This window comes from Sapajus apella, unplaced genomic scaffold, assembly GCF_009761245.1.
Source record: "Sapajus apella isolate SASKATOON/1434 unplaced genomic scaffold, GSC_monkey_1.0 scaffold10, whole genome shotgun sequence".
Taxonomy (NCBI): domain Eukaryota; kingdom Metazoa; phylum Chordata; class Mammalia; order Primates; family Cebidae; genus Sapajus; species Sapajus apella.
Genome location: NW_022436950.1, coordinates 41,783,819 through 41,792,283, shown reverse-complemented (window position 1 = coordinate 41,792,283; position 8,465 = coordinate 41,783,819).

Sequence of the window (8,465 nt, the reverse complement as noted above, 5' to 3'; positions counted from 1 at the left end):
TTTTTTTTTTTTTTTTTTTTTTTTTGATGGAGTCTTGCTCTGGCGCCTAGGTTGAAGTGCAGTGGAGTTATCTCAGCTCACTGCAACCTCCACCTTTGCCCCGGGTTCAAGCGATTCTCATGGCTCAGCCTCCTGAGTAGCTGGGATTACAGGCGTGCACCACCATGCCTGGCTAATTTTTGTATTTTTATTAGAGACGGGGTTTCACCATGTTGACCAGGCTGGTCTCGAACTCCTGGCCTCAAGTGATCCACCTGCCTCAGCCTCCCAAAGTGTTGGGATTACAGGGATAAGCCACTGCATCCAGTGCCAATGTGTAGTCTTTTGTTCCTCACCCACATCCCACCTTTCCCCCAGAGTCCCCAAAGTCCATTATATCATTCTTATGCCTTTGTGTCCTCAAAGCTTAGCTCCCACTAATAAGTGAGAACATATGATGCTTGGTTTTCCATTCCCAGGTTACCTCACTTAGAATAATGGTCTCCAGCTCCATTCAGGTTGCTGAGAATGCCATTATTTCATACAAATAAAATAATGACTGAGTAGTATTCCATGGTATACATATACCCCATTTTCTTTATCCACTTGTTGGCTGATGGGCATTTAGGCTGGTTCTATATTTTTGCAATTGTGAACTGTGTTGCTATAAACAAGTGTGTGCAAGTGTTTTTCATACAATGACTTCTTTTCCTCTGGGTAGATACCAAGTAGTGGGATTGCTGGATCAAATGGTAGTTCTACGTTTAGTTCTTTAAGGAATCTCCATACTGTTTTCCATAGCGGTTGTACAGTTTATATTCCCACCAGCAGTGCAGAAGTGTTCCCTCTTTACCACATCCCTGCCAACATCTGTTATTTATTTTTAAATTATGGCCATTCTTGTAGGAGTACAGTGGTATCTCTTCCTCGTTTTGATTTGCATTTTCCTGATAATTAGTGATGTTGAGCATTTTTTCATATTTTTTTTGTCATTTGCATATTTTCTTTTGAAAATTGTATATTTGTGTCCTTTGCCCACGTTTTAGTGGGATTATTTATTTCCGCTTTTGCTGATTTGAGTTCCTTGTAGATTTTGGATATTAGTCCTTTGTCAGATGCACAGTTTGTGAATATTTTCTCCCACTCTGTGGGTTGTCTGTTTACTCCACTGATTATTTCTTTGCTGTGCAGAAGCTTTTTGGTTTAATTAGGTCACATCTGTTTATCTTTGTTTATGTTGCATTTGCTTTTGGGTTCTTGGTCATGACCTCTTTGCCTAAACCAATGTCTAGAAGAGTTTTTCCGAAGTTACCTTTTAGAATTTTTATGGTTTCAGATCTTAGATTTGTTTGTTCCATCTTCAGCTGATTTTCGTAGAAGGTAAGAGATGAGGATCCAGCTTCATTATTCCACATGTGCCTTGTCAGTTATCCCAGCACCATTTGTTGAATAGGGTGTTCTTTCCCCACTTTATGTTTTTGTTTGCTTGGTTGAAGATCAGCTGCCTGTAAATATTTGGCTTTATTTCTGAGTTCTCTATTTTGTTTTATTGTCCTATTTGCCTATTTTTAATACCAGTACCATGCTGTTTTGGTAACCATAAACTTGTAGCATAGTTTGAAGTGGGGTAATGTGATGCCACCAGATTTGTTCTTTTTGCTTAGTCTTGCTTTGGTTATGCGGGCTCTTTTTTCGTTCCTTACGAATTTTAGGATTGTTCTTTCTAGTTCTGTGAAGAATGATGATAGTATTTTGATGGGAACTGCATTGCATTTGTAGATTGCTTTTGGCAGTATGTTTATTTTCACAATTGATTCTACCCATCCATGAGCATGGGACATATTTCCATTTGTTTGTGCCATCTATGATTTCTTTTCTTTCCTTTTTTTTTTTTTTTTTTTTTTTGAGACAGTCTCACTTGGTCACCCAGGCTGGAGTGCAGTGGTGTGATCTTGGCTCACTGCAACCTCCACCTGCTGGGTTCAAGCAATTTTTTGCCTCAGCCTCCTGAATAGCTGGGATTACAGGTGTCTGCCGCTATGCCTGGCTAATTTTTTTTTTGTAATTTTAGTAGAGACAGTGTTTCACCATCTTGGCCAGGCTGGTCTTGAACTCCTGACCTCGTGATCCACCCACCTCTGCCTCTCAAAGTGCTGGGATTACAGGTGTGAGCTATCGTGCCCGGCCCATCTATGATTTCTTTTAGCAGTGTTTTGTACTTTTCCTTGTAGAGATCTTTCACCTCCTTGGTTAGGTATATTCCTAAGTATTTTATCTTTTTTTTTTTTTTGCAGCTGTTGTAAAATGGATTGAGTTCTTGATTTCTCAGCTTGGTCATTGTTGGTGTATAGCAGTGCTACTGATTTGCATACATTAATTTTGTATTCTGAATCTTTACTGAATTCATTTATCAGATTTAGGAGCTTTTTGGATGAGTCTTTAGGGTTTTCTAAGTATATGATCATTTTCGTTTTTACTTTATTTTTATTTTTTGAGATGGAGTCTCACTCTGTCACCCAGGCTGGAGTGCAGTGGCGCAATCTTGGCTCACTGCAATCTCTGCTTCCCGAATTCAAGCAGATTCTTCTGGCTCAGCCTCCCAAATAGCTGGCATTACAGGTGTCCACCATTATGCCTGGCTAATTTTTGTACTTTTAGTAGAGATGGGGTTTCACCATGTTGGCCAGGCTAGTCTCAAACTCCTGACCTCAAGTGATCTACCTGCCTTGGCGTCCCAAAGTGTTGGGATTACAGATGTAAGCCACTGTTCTCAGCCAGGTATATGATCATATCATTAGCAAACAGTGACAGTTTGGCTTCCACTACTGATTTGGGTGCCCTATATTTCTTTCTTTTGTCTAATTGTTCTGGCTAGGACTTCAAACACTATGTTGAATAGAAGTGGTACAAGTGAACATCCTTGTCTTGTTCCAGTTCTCAGGGGGAATGCTTTCAGCGTTTCCCTATTCAGTATAATGTTGGCTGTGGGTTTGCCATAAGTGGCTTTTATTATCTTGAGGTACGCTGATTTTGCTGAGCTGGATTTTGTCAAATGCTTTTTATGTATCTATTGAGATGATCATATGATTGTTTTTAATTCTGTTTATGTGATGTATCACATTTATGACTTGCACATGTTAAACCATTTCTGCATTCCTGGTATGAAACCCACTTGATTATGGTGGATTATCTTTTTGATATTCGATTAGCTAGTATTGGATTTGGTTAGCTAGTATATATTGGATTTGGTTAGCTAGCGTTTTGTTAAGGATTTTTTGCATCTATGTTCTTCAGGGATATTGGTCTGTAATGTTCTATTTTTTATGTCCTTTACTGGTTTTGGTGTTCGGGTGATACTGGCTTCACAGAATGATTTAGGGATGATTCCCTCTTAATCTTTTGGAATAGTTTCAGTAAGACTGGTATATTCTTTCTGAATGCCTGAGATAATTCAGCTGTGAATCCATCTGCTCTTGGACTTTCTTTTTGTTGGCAATTTTAAAAATTACTATTTCAATCTTGCTACTTGTTATTGCTTTGTTCAGTTTCTATTTCTTCCTGGTTTAATTCGAGAGGGTTATATATTTCCAGGAGTTTATCTACCTCCTCTGGATTTTCTAGTTTTTGTGTGTAAAGGTGTTCATAGTAGCCTTGAATGATCTTTTGTATTTCTGTGGCATCAGTTGTAATATCTTCTGTTTCACTTCTAATTGAGCTTATTTGGATCTTTCTTTTCTTGTTTAACTTTGCTAATGGTCTATCAATTTTGTTTATCTTTTCAAAGAACCAGATTTTTGTTTCGTTTAACTTTTGTATTGTTTTTTGGTTTCAAATTCATTTAGCTCTGCTCTGATCTTTGCTATTTCTTTTCTTCTGCTGGATCTGGGTTTGGTTTGTTCTTGTTTTTCTAGTTTCTTGAAGTGTGACCTTATATTATTTATGCTTTTCAGACTTTTTGATGTAGGCATTTAATGCTATTAACTTTCCTCTTAGCACCACTTTTACTGTATCCCAGAGGCTTTGATGAGTTGTGTCCCTATTACCACTCAGTTCAAAGAATTTTTAAATTACCATCTTGATTTCATTGTTGACCCAAAGATCATTCAGGAGCACATATTTAATTTCCATGTATTTGTATAGTTTTGAGAGTTCCTTTTGGAGTTAATTTCCAATTTTATTCCACTGTAGTCTGAGAGAGTTCTTGATATAATTTCAATTTTTTAAAATTTATTGATATTTTTTTTGTGACCTATCATATGGTCTATCTTGGATAATGTTCCATGTGCTGATGAAAAGAATGTATATTCTGCAGTTGTTGGGTAGAATGTTCTATAAATATCTGATCCATTTGTTCTAGAGTATAGCTTAAATCCACTGTTTCTTTGTTGATTTTCTGTCTTGATGACCTGTCTAGTGGTGTCAGTGGAGTACTGAAGTTCCCCCACTATTATCGTGTTGCCATGTATATCATTTCTTATGTCTAGTAATAATTGTTTTATAAATTTGGGACCTCTTGTTTTAGGTGCATATATATTTAAGATTGTGGTATTTTCCTGTTGGACTTATTTTTTAAATAATTATTTAGTGTCCCTCTTTATCTTTTTAAACTGTTGTTTCTTTAAAATTTGTTTGACTGATATAAGAATAACTACTTCTGCTCACTGTTGGTTTCCATTTGCATGAACTCTCTTTTTCCACCACTTTCTTTTAGATTTATGTGAGTCTCTATGCATTAGGTGAGTATCTTGAAGACAGCAGATACTTGTTTGGTGGATTTTTATCCATTCTGTCATTCTGAAAATTTTTTTTTTTTTTTTTTTTTTTTAAGACAGGGTTTTACCATGTTGGTCAGGCTGGTCTTGAACTCCCGACCTCAGGTGATCCACCCTCCTTGGCCTCCAAAGTGCTTGGATTACAGGCGTGAGCCACCACTCCTGGCCCATTCTGAAAATTTTAAGTGGAGCATTTAGGCCATTTACATTCAACATTAATACTGAGATTTGAGGTACTGTTTTATTCATAATGCTAGTTGTTGCCTGAATACCTTTTTTCACTGTGTTACTGTTTTATAGGCCCTGTGAGATTTATGCTTTAAGGAGTTTCTAATTTGGTGTATTTAAAGGTTTTGTTTCAAGATTTAGAACTCCTTTTAGCAATTCTTATAATGCTTGTTGGGTACCATCCCCAACCCCGAACGTGGGTGCCCTTAGTACTGGCAGTGATGAGGGATTGAGAAAAGGAAATAAAGACAGAGACACAAGAATAGAATTTACAGCATCGGTCTAGGGGACCAGGGCAAGCATGGGAATCATGTTGGCCCCAAGCTCTGGGCTCTAAACACTTTTATTATTTTCATAATCTCATTGGGGAGGGTGAAGGGGTTGGTAAGATGTCAGGGGAGAGCACTTATAATCTTTCTAAAACATGCTAAATTAGTGCTCTGAGCATTTAACAGCACTTGAGATCCTTCTAAAACATGCTAAACTAGTACTCTGAGTTTATCACAGATTGTTATCAGGGTGCTGCATCAGAAGTATAGCTGATGAGGAGCCACTGGGTCTGACCACACCCAATGCATCAAGGGGCTTTTATCTCCCTAGCATTGAGGACATATAGAACAATTAAAATCACTCCATATTCGGAGACCCTAGGCAGAGCCTGAGGTGTTCTGTGATCTCTGCCCTGCAAGGCTTTTGTCCTCCTTCCAGCTCCCATCTGCAAAGACCCTCCCAGATCTTGTGAGCAGAGGTGGCCTCCCTTCTCAGAGATCTTTGCATAAGCCTTCTTTACAAGACTCCTGCAGTCTCCATGTTGAGAAGGCATTCGTGGGACCAGGGCAGTATTGCCTGCTCTGTAACCACCCCAAGGTGTTCCCCGGATGTCTTTGCCTTAGGCTTCCTGTTGCCGCTTGATTTCTAATTAACTGCACCAATAATATAGTTTAGTTCAGTGTATAAACTTCAGGGTACTCAGAGTCAAGCAAGCTATAATTATTTAGCTAGAATTAACATAGGTCTCCCTCTGGCCATCTTGACCCACAGTGCTGGCTTGGTAGTGGTGAATTGTCTCAGCATTTATTTGTCTGAAAAATACTTTATTTTCCCTTCATTTATGAAGCTTAGTTTTGCTAGATACAAAATCCTTGGCTGGCAATTATTTTGTTTGAGGAGGCTAAAGATAAATCCAGTCCTTTCTGGCTTGTAAGGCTTCTGCTGAGAAATCTGTTGTTAATCTGATAGGTTTTCCTTTATACGTTACCTGATGCTTTTGCCTCACAGCTTGTAAGATTCTTTCCTGCTGGGCGTGGTGGCTCACACCTGTAATCTCAGCACTTTGGTAGGCCGAGGTGGGTGGATCACCTGAGGTCAGGAGTTCAAGACCAGCCTGGCCAACATGGTGAAACTCTGTCTTAGAAAAAAAAAGAAAAAAAAAATTATTTCCTTCATCTTGACTTTAGATAACCTGATGACTATGTGCCTGGGTGATGATGTTTTGTGATGAATTTCCCAGGTGTTCTTAGAGCTTCCCGTATTTGGATGTCTAGATCACTAGTGAGGCCACGGAAGTTTTCCTTGATTATTCCTTCAAATATGTTTTCCAAACTTTTAGATTTCTCTTCTTCCTCAGGAACACCAATTATTCTTAAATTTGGTTGTTTAACATAATCTCAACTTTCTTGGAGGCTTTGTTAATTAATTAATTATTTATTTTTTTGAGATGGAGTCCTACTGTGTTGCCCAGGCTGGAGTGCAGTGGTGCAATCTTGGCTCACTGCAACCTCCACCTCCCTGGTTCAAGCAATTCCCCTGCCTCAGCCTCCTGAGTAGCTGGGATTACAGGCGCATGCCACCATGCCTGGCTAATTTTTTAGTAGAGACAGGGTTTGTTGTCTTTTTAGTAGAGACAAGGTTTCACGATGTTGGCCTGACTGATCTTGAACTCCTGACCTCAGGCAATCCGCCCGCCTTGGCCTCCCAAAGTGCTGGGATAACAGGCATGAGCCACTGCACCCGGCCTCTTTATTTTTTTTTAATCCTTTTTTCTTTGTCCTTGTCTGACTGGGTTAATTTGAAAGCCTTGTCTCCGAGCTCTGAAGTTCTTCTACTTGTTTGATTCTATTGTTGAAACTTTCCAGTGCATTTTGTATTTCTCTAAGTGTGTCTTTCATTTCCAAGTGTTGTGACTGTTTTTTCTTTATGATATCTATTTCTCTGGAGCATTTTTCATCCATATTCTGTGTTGTTTTTAAAATTTTCTTTCTCTGTTATCTTTTAGAGTAGTTTAATAATCACCCTTCTGAGTTTTTAATCTGGCAATTCTGAGATTTCTTGTTGCTATGCTAAAAGTTTCTTTTGGATACATACATGGAAATGAAATTGCTGGATTAGCATAGCATATATGCTATGCTAAAAGTTTCTTTTGGATACATACATGGAAATGAAATTGCTGGATCATAGAAATATGAGCGTTTCATTTTTCAAAATAATCCTAAGTTATTTTTCCAATGGTTAAACAAATTTGCCAGATTCTATGCTTAGAATGGTATTTCCTAGGTTACTTTCCAAGGTTTTTAGTTTTAGGTTTTACATTTTAGTCTTTAATCCATTTTGAGTTGATTTTTGTATATGGTATAAGAAAGGGGTCCAGTTTAATCTTCTGTATATGGCTAGCTAGTTACCCCAGCACCAATAGGGAATCTTTTGCCATTGCTTGTTTTTATCAACTGTGTTGAAGACCAGATGGCTGTAGGTCATTCTTAAACTGCTGGATAAAATAGAGCACAACAACTTAGTATCCGAAGTTACTCTTTGTATTTCTTTTTTTTTTTTTTTTTTTTTTTTTTTTTTTTTTTATATATATATATATAAAGACGGGGTTTCACCATGTTGGTCAGGCTGGTCTTGAACTCCCGACCTCAGGTGATCCACCCACCTTGGCCTCCAAAGTGCTCGGATTACAGGCGTGAGCCACTACGCCCGGCCAACTCTTTGTATCTCTTATACAGAATTACACTGGTCCACCTTTCATCATATCACTAAGGAAATCAGATCCAAGTTACCTTATGTGTTCATTCATACAGCAGTCAAAATGAATGAATTACATGCAACCACATGTATTGAGAACATATGAATGCAGTTACATGCAACAACATGGATTAATATAGCAACAAAATGTTGAATAAAAAGGCAAGTTGAAGACTATATGTAGTATTACATCCTTTTTAGAATATTTAAATATAAGCAAAATTAAACAATATGTTACTTAGACATACTATGTATGTGATAACACAAATGTGCAAGAACAAAATTCAGGACAATGACTACCTCAGGAAAATGAGGATGACAGTATGAGAAGAAAAGGAGCACACAGATCTAAATCAATGGTAATTTTCTAGTTCAGTATTTCTCAAACTTTAATGTGCATCAGAATCACCTTAAAATCTGAATTACTGGGCCCTACCCCAAGAGTTTTCTGATTCAGTAGGT